The sequence below is a fragment of the Leuciscus leuciscus genome (genome assembly GCF_965113295.1).
Source record: "Leuciscus leuciscus genome assembly, chromosome: 11".
NCBI lineage: Eukaryota > Metazoa > Chordata > Actinopteri > Cypriniformes > Leuciscidae > Leuciscus > Leuciscus leuciscus.
Window position 1 is genome coordinate 11,208,087 of NC_138735.1, and position 17,582 is coordinate 11,225,668.

Here is a 17,582-nt window from a genome sequence, read left to right on the forward strand (position 1 = left end):
GTTTTAGCTCTACCTGCCACATTGAATTTTACTTCGCAATAATTACTCTGCCATGAGCAATTTCATTTTACTTTTACTTTTCAGAATACGTGTCAGCCTTGTGTTTAAGTTTAGGATTGTATTTGACCTAGTGTAAAATTAAATCTTTTGATTATTATGTGCCATCAAATGTACAGAATACAGATTTTTAAAAGTCATGTAATTGTTATGAATATAGTTGTTGTTTTTTAGGCCAAGCTCTCTTCTCAAATATTTATAGGCCAAATATTTATATTGGGTAAGGTAACATTTGCTCAAAAGCCATATGCAATGTCTGAATTGTGAGCAAATCATGTTTTATGGCTTTTTCATTCATTAGTGAATCTGTTTGAATTTGAATGATTTTTAAACATCCTTATTCAATAATCACAAATTGAAAAGGTTTATAGTTGGTCAAAAAACCATTGACTTTAACTCTTTGCACAACTTTTTGTTTCTTAATTTGGTCTGTGTGTTGCCTTGAAATGTACTGTTGCCTTTGTAATGTGATAGCATAACACCTCTTCACCTTCGAAAAAATGACGGTCATACATCAAGTAAATTGTACTGAGTTAGACTGACAAATATCACTCTAATGGACATTTAATAGCCTGTGTGGAAGGACTAAGGTAAGCGATCTAACGGTAACATCAAGTGCACCGTGCACACGCTGACACCGCAATTCAATTAAAATGGCTGCTCAGTCTGTCCCTCGTGTTGAATTAATGAACAGACATGGAAGTGACATCGAGCCGGCCACTTTTCACCTTTTTCAAGAAATCCACAAAAATAAAAATGTGTCTCATACAATTAGAAGGCTGAGGTGCACGATTATCATATCACAAGACTCCACTCGCCTGACGGTTCAGGTATTAATAGCATTTCAATTGCTATGGCCTGCTCTTAATGGCTGATTTATTTGATTTTAATACCCCTGTCAGGAGGTAGAGCCAGGAGAGAGGCCTGTATAATGGTGGCACATTTTGCCTCTGTCCGTTGGGAATGCTTTGCACTAAAGCGGAGCCTTTTGATATGTGGCCAGTGGACTCCAGCAGCTAGTCGGCTAGCGTTCATTCAGTACAGGACTGAAACAAACCCCATCCATCTCATATCTGATCAAACTCATGCAGCTCTGTGCAGCACTGGAGTAAAAATACGTTTTATGAGCAGTAATGTAAAATAAAATGAAATTAAATATCATCTGGAGTTTACCTTGCAGATTTAATGTTGATGATAAAAAATGTTAATGTAGGGTACATTTTTTGTTTTGCAGAGCATTGCCAGACGTTTGCAGTTCTTTACCAATATTGGTGGATTTGCAAAAGTGTTGGTCAATTATAATGGACAAAGTTTACTAAACATTTGTTAAATATGTTCCCTACATTAAATTATGCTTGTGATAGTTCCCTTGATATATTATATAGATCGTGGTGGCTTTCTCAAGTTCTGAACGTCGTGACTGAGACACTACGCATCCGCTGAAGTTTTGTTCAGAATGGATAATAATCCACATATAAACGAAAATGTGAATTAGATTGAAAAGTTAAGCGTTCATATAAACATAACTTCAATCGACAAGAATCCATAACTAGCTTATGAAAAATGTATATTAAAATAAAGAAATTCAAATAGGTTTTAACATACAAAATTCATGGTATATGACGTAGATACCCAGTATCCAAACTGAAACGAGCAAAACACTACATGCAAAATAATAAAAACTATGATGAGCAGCAATGACCTCCTTTAGGACTTCTGTTGAGTCTCTGTGTGTGGAATCATGTGGGGACCATGGCTAGATTCCCTTTAGTAAATAAATTGACTGGAACTGTGTCATTTACCAGACTATTAATTGACTAATGTGCAGCACTGCCTGCTGTGACATAGGTGCGACCATGGGACTTATCATAACGGATTTAAGGAAATTAGCCGAGGCAATGAAAAAAATAAAAAACATATGTACTCTCCTAGATTTTAAAATAAACAGCCTTCCAGCACTGAAACAATACAGACTTTAAGAGTGTTCGAGCAACGATTAGTTTAATCGCTTAAGTCCATCATTATGAGATATCTGTAACCATTAGCGATGCATTTCCCAAGACACCAAAACACAATGCGTTATCATTTACACAATTATTCTCTCTGACAAACCAGCTGATAAATGAAGACCTTAAACTCTGATAAATGCGTATTAAGAACAGTATCTCCTCCATTCCATTTTTTATGAATTATTTACATTCCTTTAGCAGATCCAATTCAATGTATAATTTTATTTTTCAGTCTCTGGGAGACTGCTTTACTGTCTCTGCTGTGCTGAGATGTTGCAGAAACACTAATGATACAAATTTGAAAAAAGACTCAAAACAACCAATTTAGCTAAACAAACATTATCATATTATTTTGAAAATTGGTGAAAATTATATGGGATTTCTGTTTGCATGTTGCCAATAGATGCACATGTTGAAGTCTCAATGTTATGTTATAATCAACATTTAAATATCAATTTAATATATGTGCTGTCAATCCTTTGATGTGTTGCAGGGATTTTACCATATTCTAATCAGCGACGATTACCAATTGCCAAGCAATGTAGCAACAATGTAGCAATGTAGAAAAGTAGCTTGGGCATACTTTTATTTATAATATGAAGTGTACAAGACCAATGAGCCTTGTACATATATCACTGTTTCATTGTGAAAACTGAACTGACAACTAAAACCTATAAGTGTATTATATAGATTATCTCGGTTAAACAAATTTAGGCTCAAACAAAGGTCAATAAAATCAGTACTTCAATAATGATCTTCTAAATGTCAGATGGGTGATATTGTGATTTCCTCAGCAGGGTGTCTTTATTCAGCATGAGGTGTTACATCTGCTCTCAGTGTTCATTAGCTCTCTGCCTATACCATAATCCCTCAGCTGCCTCTGCCTATAGATTTGCTGTCTTCTTTATTGTGAAAGTGATGCGGACATCTGAACACTCCAATGGAGAACGAGCTAACAGAAAGGACAAAAACCCACTAAAAGGTTAAGCATGTTAGATGAGGTGACAAAGACTGTTTAGGGTTAAGGTATTGTTGAGAAGAGACACTGATATTAACATGCTCACAACTGATAAGTCTCTTTGCTTTAGTTCATTAGCCGTTTATGTTGCATTAGCTACAGTGCTGGTGTTAGCTTAAAAACGTCTCGGGTTACGTATGTAACCCTCGTTCCCTGAGTAGGGAACGAGACGCTGCATCGATACTCGATACTTTGGGGAATGCCCTCGGCATGACGCGTCTGAAGTCTGTAATGGAACTATTCCAATCTTGATTGGTGCTCGTCGCTCGTGACGTTGCATGTGACGGTGATCCGGAAGCTATAAAAGGGCAACGGAACATAGCCGTATCAGCTTTTAAAGGGTCGAAGCAAGTCGTTCTCAGGAGCACGAAAAGTGTGGCCGAGAGATGCAGCGTCTCGTTCCCTACTCAGGGAACGAGGGTTACATACGTAACCCGAGACGTTCCCTTTCGTAAAGGGAACTCCCGCTGCATCGATACTCGATACTTTGGGGAACGAATACCCACGCCGCCACACTGAGAGACCCTGCCCTGGTGTGAAGCAATCTGGCACACTCAAGACATGAGAACTTGTGAACCTGGTGTAGAGGACAGATCCAGACTGTAATGTTTGATGAAGGTGTGTGGGGAGGCCCAGCCAGCGGCATCACAGACCTCTTGAAGAGAAACCCCTGCTAGCAAGGCTCTAGAGGATGCCACTCCTCTGGTTGAGTGAGCTTTTATCAGGAGAGGTGAAGGCAGATTGCGCACCTCGTAAGCTGAAGAAATAGCCTCTACTATCCACTTGCTAATAGTCTGCTTGGAGACCGGGGAGCCCTTCTTGGATAACCCAAAACACACAAACAGCTGGTCCGACTTCCTCCAGCCCGAGGTCCTATGTACATAGGCCTCAAGAGCTCGGACCGGGCATAACAAGTGTAACTTAGCTTGATCAGCCGACACATGCGGTGGAGGATGAAAGGCCGGAAGGATTATAGACCGTGCCACATTTGTGGGCACCTTAGGCACGTAGCCAGGTCTAGGGTGGAGAATGGCTCTCACTCTGCCAGGAGAGAACTCGAGGCAAGAGGGAGCCACAGATAGCGCCTGCAGGTCGCCAACTCGTTTCAGGGAAGTAATAGCGAGCAGGAAGGCTACCTTAAAGGATAAAAATTTCTCAGACACCTTATCGAGGGGTTCGAAGGGTGCCAGGGATAAACCTTCGAGGACCACTGCCAGGTCCCACGTGGGGACCCTAGGCTGGATAGCAGGCCTCATCCTCCTGGCTCCACGAAGGAAACGAATTATGAGTGGGTGTGTCCCCAGCGTGCCCACCCCTAAAGGCGTGTGGAAGGCTGATATAGCCGCCACATAGACCTTAAGCGTGGACGGGGAGAGCCCGTCAGAGAAACGATTCTGGAGGAACTCCAGTACTGAAGCCACTGGGCAGTTAACTGGGTCCAACTGATGTTCTCTGCACCATAAAATAAAAATTTTCCATTTAAATGCATAAAGTTTCCTCGTGGAGGGGGCTCTAGAGTTTACAATGGTCTCAACAACCTCGGTTGAGAGACCAGAATTTATGAATTGGTCCCCCTCAGGGGCCGATCCAGTAGCTTCCTGGGCTACCGCCAAGGGTGAAATATCATGACCTTGGGCTGAAGAGGGAGGACCATCCTGATCCGGATTCACCGCGGAAGGCCTGCCAGAAGGGCCCAGATGTTTGGAAGCCATATTTGGGCCTGTCAGTACAGGGCCACTAAGAGTAAGCTGATCCTGTACTGCTGAACCCTCTTGTACTCTAGAACCCCCGGGGGCAGAACAATCGGGGAAAGTATACACAGACATGGCCTCAACCATGTCTGTATCATGATATCCAAACCCAGCAGAGCTGGAAGAGCATGGGAGAGGTGGCGCAGAAGGTGGCCGTCCACATAAAGGGGAAACAGGAGCACCTCTGACAAACCGACCTCCATCCCGGCTAAAGCCAACTTGGGGTGGAGTTCGAAATCCCCGGGCTGCAGCCCCTGCCTCGACAGGATGACTGCCCCCTCCTTGATCAGAGAGACCATCGACATAGTGTCTGTCAAAAATAGAATCTAATGGTCTCTCTGAAGTTTCCTCAGACCCTGTGTTTCCAACACAGGTACTAGGAGCAGGAACCATAACTTCCTCCCCATGATCAGAAAACGAGGGCATGTGCGCGTAACTCTGGTCATGCGGAGTGGGTTCCCTCTCGGGGAAAACCCATTGGTCCTGAGCCACTACTACAGGGCCCCCATGTACAGCAGGCCAAAGAATAGTATGTTGAACACTGCTGCCAGCGAGCCCACTCTTTAATAAGGTCACGTAGTGGTGGCCTGGCCTAGCTTGATATTCATGACTATGGTAAGGAAGATGAGTGTCTGAGCTGGAGACAATTGTGCCTGCATCATGACTATAACCTACACCGCCCCCAGGAATCGGTTTCTCTGAAGAGGCACTGGTGATTTTTCCTAGACTCTGAGCCATATTCCCTAGCACCTCACGAGACTCGAAACAACACCTCGGTGTTGAACCGTCTGCTCTAGTAGTCAATGGACAGGAATGAGGATGCCCTGAAGACTCCATGGAGCTAGGACAGTGACCATGCATTCCGAGGAGGTGCGGGGATACAATACTAGGCCGAATGGAAGAATCCGGAACTGATGTGCTTTTCCCCCAAAAGCAGATCTCGGAAACTTCCCGTGATGGGGTTAGAAGGGAATGAGGAGTTAAGGGCCTTGTGGATCTATCACGACAGACCAGTCCTCGGAGCTGGTCTGACTGACAGTCGGAATCTTGAATCTGAACCCCCTCGGAGGTTGATCCATTACCCTGAGATCCGAAACAAGGCCTTACTCCCCTTCCCTCACAGGAACTATGAAGTACCGGCTGTAGAACCCGGGCTCCCGAAACCGAGGAAGAGCTCACCTTGAGGTTTCCTTTGTTAAGAGAGACTTGACTTCCTGTTCCAAGAACCAACCCTGCTCGGGGCTGGCAGACATGTGAACCACCCTTAGTAGATAATATTTTTATATTAGCTCCGCTGTAAGCAGGACCCTCCAGGCTATATTTTGAAGACCCCTCGGGGTGTCTAAATATGCTATTATGGGGACCAGTCCCTCGAGACTGGCCTTGGCTAAAAATGTTCAAATGGTTTCGGTGACCTGAAGCAGCTAACTGGCAGGAACTAACCGAAATATGCTCTCTACAGACCTCCTGAGAGGCGGCGAACTCGACAGGGCCGCAACGTTTCCGGGCAGATACTGCGATTTGTGTTCGCTGGAAGCCGATGTGTCCCGAAGCGCCATCGGCGGCGGGAAGTAAACATCGATTTCCTAAGGGCTGTATAAGGGGGCGAGACTCCTGTACTCGCTCTCCTGGGGGAACGGCCATAAGGGTCTGCGTGTTACGACAAGACCTCTTAGTTGAAGCCATCTTAGCCCGAGAGACAGTCCTCAGACCTGTCCTCGATATAGAGGGCTTCATACGAGAATGTCTCTTCTGGCCCCAAGCCTTATACGCGGGGGCACGAGAGGAAACCTTCTCAAAATATGTTGAACTGGCGGCTGTCCCCTGAGGCTGCCCCCTGGCAGCAACCCCATGAGACCTAGATTGACAACTGGGGATAGCTGATTGTCGCTCTGCCTCCTGAAACCTTTCGACAACGGTTCTCGCCGCGTCGCCAAAGAGGCCAGAAGGTGAAAGGGGGGCATCGAGAAGGAAAGCCCTGTCTTTCTCCTCGATCCCCAAGCGATTAAGCCATAAATGTCTCTCTGTGACGACTATTGCTGCCATAGAACGGCCAATAGCACGAGCCGTCTCCTTAATAATACGGAGAGATAAGTCAGCTACTCTACGAAATTCAGTAATACCGTTGAGTGAGACCTCCCAGTTATCATCCACCTCTTTGAGGAGGTCAGCCTGGTATGCCTGTAATAACCCCATCGTGTGTAGGCATGCACCGGCTCGACCCACCGCCATATAAGCTTTCCCTAACAAATTCGATGTACGAGATTTGGAGGGAAGTGTCTGAGCTATCAGGGGTGACGCAACGTCAGGGAGAAAATATTTCGCAAAATATTCCTCAACCCGAGGCATCACCCCATAACCATTCTCATTAGATTCCCTAATAGATGAGTAAATATATACATGGGGGGAAAATAATTGAGATGAACATGGATTTTCCCACGATCTCGATACCTCAGTATGAAGATCAGTGAAAAAGGGAAGGCTCTGACACAAAGATTGTGACTGGGTCTGCAGGAAGCGCTCATCCATTTTATTTTTCTTAGTCGCTTCCTGCTTATTATATGGCCATTCAATGTTTAATTTAACCACTGCCCTGGTCACAACCTCCAGCAATTCCTCAATAACGGGAATATGGGGTGGCGAATCCCCATATTTATGTGATTCAGTGTTGATAATATCTAACCCCTCGGAGCCAGATAAATCAAACGCTGTGTCTTTAACACGGTCGGAAGAAGCCGCAGCGCGGGCTTCCGAACCGTGCGCGAGACCAGTGGAGCTGGTTAATAAACACTGAGAAAGGGTCGCAACCGTCTCAGTGTTATCTGCCAGCTCCACGTGCGAATCCCATGCATACAAGCGGCGCGCTGCCTCAACAGACGCGGGGCCTGATGCACTGGAAACGCGAGCCTGATCTGATTGATCGAACAAGCTCAAACGGGAGCGGAGCTCTCTCATAGATAGTTGAAAACAGTTTGCACAGACAGCGCCCTCGAGCACTGCCCGTGCATGCTCCACTCCCAGACAAACAACACAAAACGAGTGCGTGTCACCCTCGCTCAAATAGCGCGAGCAAGGGGACGCACACCGCCTGAGTCGTTTCTCTATATTCGCCATATATATATTGAGATAGACAAACAACACCAAATAAGACAATACAGTCACACAGAACGCTTGCTGAAGACAGAAAGCTGATACGGCTATGTTCCGTTGCCCTTTTATAGCTTCCGGATCACCGTCACATGCAACGTCACGAGCGACGAGCACCAATCAAGATTGGAATAGTTCCATTACAGACTTCAGACGCGTCATGCCGAGGGCATTCCCCAAAGTATCGAGTATCGATGCAGCGGGAGTTCCCTTTACGAAAGGGAACTATATTTTTCCTCAAAATACTTCTATGTTGAAAATAGGTTTAAAGCATGAAGTTTAAATGCTTATATTGTCTATTGTGAGTTCATTCTGATAAAAGCATCAGCTAAATTAAATTAGATGATTCATTTGTATCTAAAAATAGATATATTAATTATGTCAGACATCAATATTTTGAAAGTGTCCTTCTACGTTTGGAGAACATGAGAAAGGTTTGCGCTTGAGATGCAGATGGATTGCTGGGTGGTCACTCTGTTTACTTTGACTCTATACCACAGATACCAATAATCGTTTTTCCTCTTTCGATTTTGATTCTGTCGATTTCACATTAGGCACACCTATGTTCCAGACCGCCAGTCACGATTCAGAACACAGATATCCTAAGCTTTATTTAGAAATATGAAAAACCTCCATACCATAGACTGCTGAGACTGCCCACTTAGGTTGAGAAGAAACAGATGTACATTTCTTGTTTATAGCATCCCGAACAAAATGATTAAATCTGACAGATAACGGTAATTATCGGAAAACCATTAACATTCCTACACTATCCATTCCCTCATTGTTTACTGTACATAAAAGAGATGCAATAGAGACAACACACAGACATCTACAATTTTTTTTTTTAAATGCTTGGTTTTCTTGGGATTTCTCTTGTTTCAGTAGCATAATCCTGCAATACCATAGGCTGCAGTTTCAGGACCGCAGCTCTAGGAATGTATTCCAGCACCCCTTTTTAATGTGAAACCCAAAAAATGAATCTCTGGTGAAGTAAATACCACAGAAAAAAACAAATGTAATTGCTACATGAAAAAGTTAGTTGAGGCAAAATTCAAAAAAGTATGTAAATTCTATATTAGTACTCAAAACTTAAAGCGTAAATATCAACGTTATAAAATTAAGTAAAACTACTAAACTTTTCTGATACTGGTGTTCCCATCATGCACTGGAGCTTGGATAATTAATTTGGTTGATTTCGCTGTTTTCCAGCTATTTACACTATTTCATCATTGCTTTTGTTGTTAGGTTTAGTAACTTGTCATTTTGTGACATTTTGAGTTCATTTGTTTGTTAGTTTGTTTGACTTTATTGTCTGTTCAGATTTACTGGACAGAAATTCATCTTTAACAATGGCATAAAAAACAGATACATCAGACAACACTGTACAACCACATTGTATACCACAACACATGGGGCATACATGATTAAAACGAATGAATACAATATGTATACACACGTTCATACACCTATAGTAACTACCTCAATTTAAAACAGTCACCGCCAATGGAACAAATTATCTTTTATAAATGTTCTTTTTAGCAAACGGTATACGCAGCCTACGCCCCGAAGGAAGGGCCTCAAAGCAGGAGTGGAGGGGATGAGTCTGGTCTGAATATACTGCTATCGCCTTTTTCTCCATAAAATGTGAAAAAAGCTCTTGCAATGTACTCTGTTTTTGGCCGGTAATCTTATTTGCTGTGTTAATTACTGGTATTAATTTATTCTTCTGTCTCATTGTTAAATTGCCTTACCATGAAACGATATTATAAGTTAAAATACTTTTGATTATCGATCTGTAAACAATAGTTAGGATCCTCCTATCAATGCCAAAATGTATTAACTTCCTGAGTAGACCTAAACGCTGTCTTGGTTTCTTATGTGTATGGTCCACATTTTCCTGGAATGAGAGTTTGTCATCAATAATTGTACCTAGATATTTAAAATTTGAAACTTGCTTTATCTTTATACCTTTTATAATAACTTGTTCATATGGGAGGCCAGCTGTACCTTTCCTATTTTGATTCCCACAGCATAATTCCTTTGTCTTCTCAATGTTCAATTGTAGATGACTGTTGTCAAACCATTGTACAAGACTTTTAATACACTCAAAATAGGTTGAACAATTTTTTGTCTGTTTTGCAAGAAATTAAAACCAAGTCATCTGCGTGAGATCATCTCTGTTACATTGAAGTTCGTTAGTATAAACAGAGAAAAGCAAAGGGGATAATTCACATCCATGTGGTAACCCTGAATTTAAGACTATACAATCAGATGAGATTCCATTAACACAGACTCGTTGGGGCCTATTACTTAAAAATACATAAAAAACATTCTGACGTGAGCATTTGTTTTATCGACATGAGCATTTATTTTCTACTCAAAATGACACATTCAAAAACGATCTATCAAATGTTACCGTCATTAGGTATTGTGAACCAAGTATTGATGTCTCTGTGTTCAATTGCCACGTTACTTTAAGTATGTAGATATGGTGTCTATACAATATCTATTGTATTATTTTTTTAGATGTTTCTAAGTAAAGCATACATTTTTAAAAGCGTGGTTTAATTCAGGGTTATATTTTTGGAGTAAAAAAGTTTGCAAACTTCAACAAGAAATTACTCAAACTTTTACTGTCCAAGTTATAGTTACATATATTCTCTGTTATTTTTCCTTAACTTAGTTAAGTGGAGTTTACTTAATTCCAAATGTTTAATTAAAAAATTGCAAAGGAAAAATTAAGTAAATTTTACTTATTGTTTTTTTAAGTGTCATTCTACTCCATCAGATGACACATGATACAAACCTGAAACAAACAGATGCAAAGACCCAAAATATTCAGTTTTTATTATCTTTCCACCTTACTTTTAACATAAGAGCCATGGCCATTTTAAACTTGAATATTCGCAGGTTTCTCTATAGAGCTCCCCCTACACTTCGGAATAGATATTTGACAACACTGTCGAAAAACTCGGTGGCGACTCTCAGATATCAGAGGCTAGTAGATCAACGACATCAAAGCAGATGGGACATTCTTTACAGTAAAACGTCTTCTTCATTCGGGTTCGAACAGCGTGAGGGAGCGCAATAATGACAGAATTTTATCAGATTTTTTTTGCCGTAAAGCAATTCGTTACATCTAGGGATGGCTGACGCGAAACAGTCGTTCCGAAGCTTTGCGAGATCCCGAAGCGCAGATGTTTCGAAACACTGATCCGAAGCGTGATTCAAAACACCCATGTCACGTGACTATGGCCAAACGAAGCCTCGAAGTGTTTCACTAAGTGTTTCATCCGGTGTGGTCCGCCGAATCAGCGTTTGATTGACACGGTCGGGAACAGACCACACAATCGCACATCTGTATAAAAGTGAAATCAACGCATATTGACCTCGTGGGTTTTTGTGAGAGGAGTTTGATTTTGAGATAGCGGATTTTTGGTGATATAGTGACATTTGATTAGTTATAGGCTATTTAGGCTTACATTTAAATTTACACAACACATTGACTGATAGGCTAGAGACAGACAGAGTATACATATAGTGACACATTAATAGATACATAGATATAAATATATATAGACAGCTAAATAGATAGATGGATAGATGGATAGATAGATAGATAGATAGATAGATAGATAGATAGATAGATAGATAGATAGATAGATAGATAGATAGATAGATAGATAGATAGATAGATAGATAGATAGATAGATACATATAAATACATAGATAGATTATAGATAGATACTGTCACAGTGTCTGGTTGGTGTTCCCTGGTTGTCCTCTAGACTAGAGGTCTATCCCGCTACCGTCACCACATCTTCATGAACTGCAATTCCCACAATCCTTTGTCGGCACTTATCACTATCATTGCACTCAGCTGTTCTCACTTACCTTGTCAGTATTTGTGTATTTATACCCTGCCTGTTGTATCATTCATTCTGGTATCCTTGTATTGTGTCACCCGCTTCTCTGTGTTTCATGCCTGTTTATTTTCTGTGTTTTGGACTGCTAGATGGATTTCGACCTTTGCTTGTTACTGGATTATGATACGGATTACCCCAATAAAACTGCACTTGGACTATTGCCGTTTCGTGTGCGTGTCGTGACAGATACATAGATAGATTATAGATAGATAGGCTACATAGATAGATTATATCTAGATACATAGATAGATAGATTATAGATACATATCTAGATACATAGATAGATTCATATAGATAGATACATAGATAGATAGATAAAATGGAGGCTCCCCAGAAGAGATGCCGGATTTTTTCAAAGGCTGGAGAAATTATCCGTAAAAAAAGAAGTAGGCTAAGTCCTTCCACAGCAGGACTTTTAATATTATAAATTAATATTAATATTTTTTTATAAAAATCTCTAAAATAGTGAGACATTGTGGCTTGATTTCTTTTATTAATATTCATTTTGCAGGACCAAAATAACATTATGCACAGTGAGGCAGTGATGGAGTACTCGAGTCCTGGACTCGGACTCGAGTCCGACTCGAGTCCCTATTCTCTGGACTCGAGTCCGACTCGAGACTCTATTCTCAGGACTCGTGACTTGACTTGGACTCGCGGACTGATGACTCGTACTTGGACTCGGACTCGAGGATATATAAAATCGGACTTGAGCATTCATCAAATGAATGACGTTGGATGAAGTTTCTGACTAAATAGGTTTTAAAATTTGATATAAGATGTTACACTTTTCCTGTTTTGGGCTCCAAGACCGGACGGGATCTCTTTTTTTCCTGCATATAAGAACGAGCAGAGAGAAAGCCCCAGCCGCGCGCGCGCTCTCTCATCGTCTTCAAAAAACACGAGCGGTGCTCCCTCCTCTAATATTAATCAAAATCAATTGACACGATAGTAAAAGGTCGGAAGACCGAAGTTTCACGTAGATCATTCAGAGATTTTTTCTCCTGAATTACCGCGAGGTGTGAATTGTGAAAAAAAAAAAAAAAAAAAACTTTGCCTTATCTTCTCTGAAAAGCGTTCCGCACATTCAGCTGACATTAGCCACAATTTCAATAAACGAAAAGACCTATCTAGTGATGACATGTTTTCTGTGTTGACACAAATCTTGTCCTGCCCTAAACTGCCGAGATAATCACACAAGGCTACACGTCCATTAATGACACGTCCGATTCGCGAACTAATGACTCCTTTGAACGATTCACTTTAATGAATGGTTAAAACAACTGTCCATCTGTCCAACAACGAACTCACGAGACGTCTGAATCGGTGTATAACAAATCGGTAAACACTTTACAATAATGTTCCATTTATTAAACTCTAGTTAACTACATTAGTTAACATTTAGGCTAATAAACTGCACTTCTACAGCATTGTTAATGTTAATTTTAACATTTAGCCTAATAGCCTACATTATTGAAATCAAAAGTTTTTATTTATATTTATTTATATTGTATTTATTTATTTAATATTTATATTTGTCAACACAGTGATGTCATTTTTGTTTAATGTTGACCCTCTTTTATAATTATATCAGCTCTTTAAAGGTGCCAGATTAGAGAAATGTAGGCAGTCTTGAAATATAACACAGTCACTCAATCTTGATGACTCGACTCGGACTCGAACACTGGGGACTCGAGACTCGACTCGGACTCGAACTCAGGTAATGGTGACTCGACTCGGACTCGACTCGGTCTCTTCATTGGTGACTCGGACTTGGACTCGGACTCGAACACGGGGACTCGAGACTCGACTCGGACTCGACAGTTGGTGACTTGACTACAACACTGCAGTGAGGAGCCTATAGGTTACAAGCTTCACATATTAGAAAAATACAATAATAAAAAAAACACTTTTTTTTTTAATGGCTCTCAAGGTTGTTTCAGATCAACACCTGCAAGTGACCACTAGGTGTCACCGTTGAGACGGGTGTCGGATTGATTCGAAGCCTCGAAACAATATGGCCCATTTGGTTCAACTGTTTCATTGCTTCACGAAGCCCTCGATCTGCCCACCACTAGTTACATCGCGAGACCTGATATCACGCGATACTTCCTGACGCTGCATAGCATGCATGCATGTGCTAAAGTACTTAGCGAGGAGATTGTCACTGCATCAGCAACTACACAGTTACTGCTTTTAAATAAAGCAACCGGCAGCATAACATCAGTATTTCTCTGCTCATCTTTGACTGAAGCACTGGCTCTACTCTCCAGCACAATGGCGACCAACAAAACTAATTTGTTCTGACAGAAAAAAAAAAACGAACAGATCTCTCCTATATCATCTTTTGCAAAAACACATAAAACACTTCAGTTTAATATTTACTCTCCTTATCAGTTACTGACTTTGCGTAACCTTTTTTCTATGATCTTTTACAAATATTTCAGTGAAATTAACTTCTTTCGTTGAATAAATCTGACTGTTACATTTTACAGTATATTACTGTTTTTCCTTGATTTTACGATAATCTACTGGCAGCTGTGGTTGCCAGTAAATTACTGTTTTTTCTACTGTTTTATTTCGTAAATTAATTTACAGGTGAAAGGTGATTTATTTATTTATTTATTTGACACTTTTAACCCTTTTAACCCCACTGCAAAATATTCAGTTTAAATTAACACTTGTGTGTCCACACTACAGAGTGTTGCAGTAACACTGAAGCAGTGTTGATGTTAATGATATAATTCAGTGATGAATTAACTGATGATTGAGCATTGGTGATGAACACCTGATGTTCACAAGCAGAATCACTGAAGGACAGAGGAACAACAAGAAGATAAAAAAGCAAAACACAAGACCTACAACTGACTTCAGACACAGAAGACATTAAATCTCTCAAGATCTCAGAAGAGGAGGATTAAACAACTGCAACAACTAGCATTACCAGCTTCACTTATTACTAACCAGATTGACTTTTTTTTTTTTTTTTTTTTTTTAATATGTATAGAGAAATTCCTATTGAGAATTAACAGAGGTTTAGATGCTGTTTTGTTGCGTTTGACGTTACCATTATGGGGATCAGTGTTTGCTTTAGTTGGGCTCTTGACCCTTGACTTTAACATTAGTTTTTCTTTGGCTGCTGTAACTGAGTGTTTTTAAGACACATTTGTTGTGGCAGAAACAAAGCCAACAAAAATGAGATCAGGTGTTGCTGATTATGATCTCATCATATAATGTTTGGATTACCGATCTCATCTTGTGTCTAATCTCTTATCAAAAATGTGTTGTTTTAATACAGCTTAATTTTATATTACAACACTGTGAAACTACAGCAAAAGATCAAGCAGTGCTGCACAATCAGTTATGAAGGATTTTTTTTTTTTAAACTCATCATTCTCTAAAAATATTTGAACTATGATTTCAGTTAGACACACACAGACATCAAGAATCAGCCAATGAATCTCAACAATGGTGACAATCAACAAAAAAGATCACATCAAATCTGAACATCACAAAACACGCTAATAACAGTCAACACAAAAGCAAAAATAAAAGCAAAAAGCAAAAATTAAAGACAATAACCAGACAATTAATCTGCATAATTTATTCATATAGCAATGCATGCTGGGAGTCATGGACGATTGTTTTGTACTATGCTGGTACCCAACATGCATTGCAGCATGAAAATTTTGATTGTCACCATTATGGAGATTCATACGCCGATTCTTGATGTCTGTGTGTGTCTGGCTGATCTAGAAGTTCAAAATGTTCTGAGAATAAACTTTTTAAAATCCTGCATATTTTCTGGATGTCAAATCACAGTGACACAATAATCATAAATAACAAAACATCATTCAAATAAATGCATTAGACAATAAATGAGATCAGTGAATCAGACCACTAGATGATGATTGTGACCATTAACAAACAGCCATTGGCATCTGATCCTGTTTTCTTTCAGCTTTTTTGTCATAGCAAATCTATTTTAAAGACACTACACAGCCAAAGAAAAACTATTGTTTAAGGGCCAAGAGTCCAACTCAAGAAATCACTGATCACCATCATGGTAACATCAAATGAAAATAAAATGACATCTAAACCTCTGCCACCTTTTGTTAAGAACTTATGTAGACGTCTGACAGAAATAAAGTCAATCTGATTAGTAATAAGTGAAGCTGGCAATGCTGTTTGTGGAGTTGTTTAATCCTCCTCTGCTAAGATCTTTTGCTAAGATTTAATGTATTTTATCTTGATTTTTCTGTTCTTCTAGTTTTTCTGTTCTTTCCTTCAGGGATTCTGATTGTTAACAGCAGGTGTTCATCAGTGTCTAAATAACTTAGAAAATTAACTGAATTAACTATGAAATGATTCACTCAGTCAAGTGGATTATATTAGTGAAATAATGTAGGGAATTGTGAATGAGGGTATAGGGTGTGATTTGGAACACAGCCTCTGAGTGTCGACTTTGAGCGCTGTTAATTCACCGTATATTCATGTAGGCTACTTTCTCGAAAATGACAAATATCACCCAGAATGCAATTCAAAACTCTTATTCTTTAGTGAGGCCTACTTTATGGCACTGTATAAAATTGCTGTAAAAAAAAAAAAAAAAAACGGCCAATTTTTACAGTAACATGCTGTTTTCCATTAAAACAGCAATATACCGTATATTGCTGTTTTAATGGAAAACAGCATGTTTCTGTAAAAATTGGCCGTTTTTTTACAGCAATTTTATACAGTGCCATAAAGTAGGCCTCACTAAAGAATAAGAATTTTCACAAATGTCTCAGTAATCAAATATATATGAAAATATATGAAAATAGCAACATCTTTTATCCCTGTAGTTGAATGATCGATATTGTCACGTTCATGTTCAGTCAGTGTCACCTTCATGGACTTTTAGTTTGTTTGTCTTCAGTCACATGTTTCCTTTGTTCTATTTTCCCGCCACTCATCAGTCACCATGGACACTAATCCTCCACCACAGCTGCTCATCATTTAGTTTGTTATCTCTGTGTATTTAGTTCCTCTGTTTTCTGTCTTCAGTTGTTGGTTGATGTTTGTGTATGTGTGTTTTGCTGCATACTGTTATGCCTGTTTACCCTCTTTGTTTTCTTAAATTATATTGATATCTTGATCCTGTCTTCAGTCTCTCATCCTCATCCTCATCTTGTGACAGATCGACCAGCCTAAAATGGAATATGCAGCTAGGTTTGCTGTTGTGGCTCAGGACAGCTGCTTCTGTCTTCTTGCCATCACCTGTCCCTTCGATGACGAGACCTTAAAGTCATTGTTCTGGATCGGAGCGAACTACCACCATCCCATAGACCTCCCAGATGCCTCTGGATTAAACTGGAGGGACGCCATCATCTGGTGTCTGGAGAGTGTCTACTCCTGGTCTAGAACATAGCCGGATGCAGATTCTGTTTCACCACCTGCGACCACGGAGGAATCATGTGAGCCCCCCGCAGACGGAGAGCTAACACCCACCACAATGCGCCAGCCAGAGCCCGAGGACAAGTGGACAGTGCTGACCCTCGCCCCAGAAGAGGAGCTCCCCAGTGAGTCTGACCAGGGGTGTGAGCCCGTGACATCTGTGGCCTAGGGTATACCGGTAGAAATCGAGACTGAGGACTGGCTGATGGACTTTAATACAGAGGTATTGTTTCCC